This window comes from Mytilus galloprovincialis, chromosome 8 (assembly GCF_965363235.1).
Source record: "Mytilus galloprovincialis chromosome 8, xbMytGall1.hap1.1, whole genome shotgun sequence".
Lineage (NCBI taxonomy): Eukaryota > Metazoa > Mollusca > Bivalvia > Mytilida > Mytilidae > Mytilus > Mytilus galloprovincialis.
The window spans coordinates 88,054,725-88,059,977 of NC_134845.1; the positions used below are offsets into that span (position 1 = coordinate 88,054,725).

Genomic DNA, 5,253 nt, shown 5'->3' on the forward strand with positions numbered 1-5,253 from the left:
GCCACAACTTTAAAATAAAACAATTGACAGCTTGATAAAAATTAAAGCGGGGATTATAACTTTTATCAAACTGTGTTCTCCTATGCAATTTATACATGTTATAATTTAAAACTATCCGAATGATTTGTCTTTTTCTTTCGAATTCATTTTGTCTGTTCGTACTAATGTACATTTGTTATGTCTTTTTATTTCTGAAGTAGTAATATCTATCGACGTTTCGCGGGAAATTGTCAGTGTGTTTAGGATTAATTCCCTTGTTTACAGTTGTGTAGGTCATTTATTTTTAGAACACACATAACTATGTAGTCAGAAGTGGATATTTGTTTGATATTTATACTTTCTGTAAAGAACTGCAGCAATTGGTTGAAAGTACACAAACTATGTAAGTATCATTATAAACGAACAATACAAAGGAAAATATAGTTGTAATACCACGCTCCCCAACATGAACGTATTACTATATCATGTATATATAATATGTAATATTATAGTATTAATTAATGGGTGTTTTTATAATGGTCCTGTTATATGTCCAAGGTCTGTAATAATGGTCGATGAAGTCTGTAATGGCTCGAGGCAACACCGAGGGCCATTACAGATATCTGAGGCCATAATTACTGACCGAGGACATATAACAGGGCCATTATAAAAACACCCATTTCTTAATACATTTATTAACCAACTGAACAAAAGTGTAAGTGTTGCTGCAAACTTGATGTACTCTTTTACTCTTTTAATGACAGTTTAGTTTGAAAAAAATAAATTGTACTTCACCACAAGGATTTGTATACAAATCTTGTTCACCATCATAAATCTTTAGATATACCAAATATCCAAGATATTAAAAGTTGAAAGAAGTTATGTGTTGAAAAACAGGATGAACAGTGATCCCTTTATATGGTTCTTTAATGTTGGTTGCCGTTTACTAAATTAAATAAAATACAAAAAGGTATTATACTCTTTACAACTTAATTTTATTAATTTTATTAAAAACCCTAATTTGGCTTAATACAGACAAACTGGACATCACTACAGGGCCATTACAGAAAAACAGGGCCATTACAGAAAAAAACCAGGGCCATTACAGAAAAACAGGGCCATTACAGAAACTATGTAATTTTCAATAAACAGTCAGGTTTGCATGGCAATAATGTACTTAAATGGTTAATAAATGAATATACGCTAGGATAAACACATCATCAATATAATGATATGGTCTAGTGAATATAGAAACAAGTAAGATTTACTTCACATCATTAAGAAGCTAATTTACAGAAACATATAGAAAATAAACATGATAAATAAGAAAATATTCATAAAGTAATAAAATTAGCAAATGATTATTATAAAAGTTAAATTATTAAACAAATACTAAGAAGCAATATTTGAAATGAATACATGAAAATATATCGTATCAAAATAATTCCTCTTCAGGAGTGAATAAACCAAAACATATATCACTTGGTCCTTTTGTTCATAACTATAAAATATTGAAACCTTTGTTAAATATTAAGTTTTGGAAATTGTTTTAATTGCATTGTGGTCTTGTAACTAGATTAATAGAATTTAATTTACAATAAATAGTTATCAAAGATACCAGGATTATAATTTAATACGCTAGACGCGCGATTCTTCTTCATATGACTCACCAGTGACGCTCAGATCTAAAGAGTTATAAAGCCAAACACGTACAAAGTTGAAGAGCATTGAGGACCCAAAATTCCAAAAAAGTTATTCCAAATACGGCTAAGGTAATCTATTCCTGGGATGAGAAAATCCTTAGTTTTACGAAAATTAAAAAAATTTATCAACAGGAAATGGACATATACTTGATATCAATGTCAACACCGAAGTGTTGACCACTAGACTGGTGATACACTCGGGGACAAAACGTCCACCAGCAGTGGCATAGACCCAGTGGTGTAAATAGTTAATCAAATGTACCAGGATTATAATTTAATACATCAGACACGCGTTTTGTCTTCATAAGACTCATCAGTGATGCTCAGATCTATATAGGTATAAAGCCAGACAAGTAAAAAGTTGAAGAACAAAACGATAAAAATTGATAATCTTTCTAGGTTGTCGGACTTTAGAACATTGGTATTGTAACTAGAAAAAAGATTCGGACGCATTGAATTTACATTGTTTTTCCTTATTTTTTTACCCTTATAAGTGTAAAATTCAAAACAATCTATGACATTTATTATCCATTCGTGTGATGTGTTGGAGCTTATGATTTTGCCATTGGATTAATGTGTTTGACTATGGACTTTCCGTTTTGAATTTTCCTCGGAGTTCGGTATTTTTGTTATTTACTTTTTAGTTCCTAGTATTCAAAATCATACAATCTTAAAACTAAAATATTTAAAGGAGCCTTATAGGCCACATGGTCTAAGAAGTTCTTCAATTGTTATCACTAGTCCGTCAAAAATGAGGTCCCATCTTAAGATACTAATATTGTCAGTTCGAAGGCGTTGGATTTCCGCGGGCACTCCGGTTTCACCCACCAAAAAAACTGACCGCCACGAAATAAACTTCGGTGCTTAAAAGTGCCATTAAAACATTAAAAATCAACTTCAATTCAATTGTTGTTACTCAACAGTGATGCAAAATCTTGGATGCCGTACAGTAAAGTTTTTTTTTACATCCGATTGCTTTTGTATTTGATCGCAAATCGTCTTATTGACATTTATATATACCATATTTCTTTAGTTTTAGATAGAATTACATCAGTTAATAATGATGGAGCCCTTTTTGCGAATAAGAATGGTTAAATGTTGAAGAAAACATGTAAAAATACAACACTGCATATATTAAAAGTTAAAATTTATTTTCAGAATGTCTGATTATGATGATATTTCAGCCGTTGTTATTGGCAACGGTTCGGGTACGACCAGAGCCGGTTTTTCTGGTGACGAAGAACCAACATGTGTGCAGAGCACAGTTATAGGCAGACCAAGGTCATATACAAAATGCAAAGTAAGAATAATATATCATTTGAGACGAAAGAGATATTAAAAAAAATTCATATCTTTTTCTTTCACCCAAGGTGAAGCTTTTTTTGGGTATTTTTGTTAAACTTTGTTCTTATTTAGCAGGACAGTCTCAAACATCGATATCTGTGAACACATCAGATGAGACTCAGATTGAAAGGCGGTTGGAGGCAGGGGTAGGGGGAGTGTCTTTGGTAAAATGAAAATAAAAAGGAATGTCGTTTTTATAGCAAATCATCGATCTTCGAAATATCCAATAATATTTTCGAATTCCAGCATTAGCTAAAAAGTAAATAACAGTGTATCAATTATATGCATCTAGAACGCAATTCTGGATTTACTTCCATCGAGAAAAAAATGTTTTTTTTTATGAATTATGCCAGTACCGCAGTATCAGCTACTACGCTAATGATACCATATAGAAATAAGATAGACAGGAATCAGTGCTAGTAAAATTAAATTATAATTTTACAATTTTATTCTATCAGGAACGTTCAAAGATAATTATTGGAAAACCGGATGGATTAAAACCGAATAAGGATAAAAAAAAGAGCTATGTACATGATGTATACGAAATCAGTTAAGCTAGTTTAAAATCATCACGAAACCGCCTGTGCAAATGTTTCATACATAAGAAATCTGTGTCGAAAGTCAAGTTTAATACATGTTTTCATTATTTTCATTGATAAAGAGTATAGTAATTTTCCCCTTTTTCTCTCTACAACAAGGATATTTTTCAATGTTTTTATCTCCCTTCAGGGTATGGATTTTAAAGGTTACTATATAGGAGATGACGCACAGAAGAGACGTGGTGTGCTTTCACTGGATTATCCAATAGAACTTGACTTTGTAACAAACTGGGACGACATGGAACTGATATGGCATAATATTTATGAGAGTTATCTAGAGGAGCATCCATGTCTCCTTACAGAACCTCCACTTAATCCGAAATATATCTGGGAGAAAATGGCACAGGTATTCGGCTTAAACATACACCAAGTAAAGTCGTCAAAGTAATTCTCAGCTTAGAAGTCAGTTGTATGCGACTGTCATGACGTATGGTTTCCATTCAACAAAATTACCAAACTTCAAAGATCATTAAAAAGGAAAATCCTTAATCAAATTGTTAAGTCAAAATCTTAAACATATCAAACTATTTTAAAACATCTATTAGATTTCTGCATTGGTACAGGCATTTTCTTATGTAGGAAATGGTGGATTAACCCAGGTTTTGATCTAAGCGTCACTGATGAGTCTTATGTAGACGAAACGAGCGTCTGACGTATTAAATTATAGTCTGGTACCTATGTTAACTATTATAGCTTGCTTTACCTTTGACTTGTTTTGCAGTCTTTATGAATGGTATAGTGACAACAGTAGGAAGTGTTCGTTTTTATCTTTACTTTTCGTTTAATTGTTTTTGAAATAACAGAATTAAATGTCATTTGAATTGATTTCAAATTGGATTTACGTCTCAAACAACATAAAAACAAGCACCTCGTATTTGTTCATATTTTTGTTCGTTGTTGAACATCAGGCCAAAACATCTAGACATTCATACATATACAAGATATATGATAGATTGCCTTAATAAGAGGCCATGACATTTCAACACATGTATAAATCTAGATTAAAATATTCTGTTCGTGGTTGTAGTACAAGTTATATATTGATATTCGACTAAAACTTTGATCTCAACTAATTGTAGAGATAAATGTATTGTAAATAATAAATCTGCGAAAAATTAGTTAAATAATACAATTTGCCCTTTAAGGATAAAGCACTGTTGTGTCCATGGTATCGCACGTATGTTTGAGGAAGATGGTAAGTGAATGAATGATAACTATTTGAATATTTCAAACGCCTATTATATATTGAAGTCAAATGAAACTTGTTTTTTACAACTAAACGGCTTGTTTTTATTTGAAATTTTAAAACTTTTGTTCTGGCCGTTTTTGGCACAACTTTTTTGAACTTTTGGTCCTCGATGCTGTTCAACTTTGTACTTGTTTCGGCTTTCAAACTTTTGTATCTAGGCGTCACTAGTAAGTCTTGTGTGGACAAAATGCACTTCTGGCGTATTAAAATTTTAAACTTGTTGCTTTTTGTTAGCTATTATTCATGTGTTTCGTTGTCAATTGTGTTCTATTTATTGATATTGTAGTCCTGTAATGTTGTGTTGTCTCATATTACAACAACCTGTTGATGGATAAGTTGAAATCTATTGATGATAAAAGTAAATTAAATTTTTATAAAG

The 5,253-nt window shown here is 31.5% G+C and overlaps 1 long non-coding RNA gene across 1 annotated transcript; it reads left to right on the forward strand.

Moving 5' to 3' along the window:
* Positions 1-274: 274 nt before the first annotated feature.
* Positions 275-4,769, forward strand: LOC143043644 (uncharacterized). Its single transcript, XR_012968524.1, has 3 exons — positions 275-382; positions 2,841-2,982; positions 3,756-4,769. It is a non-coding gene; the product is annotated as an uncharacterized LOC143043644 (long non-coding RNA).
* The last annotated feature ends 484 nt before the right edge of the window (positions 4,770-5,253 follow it).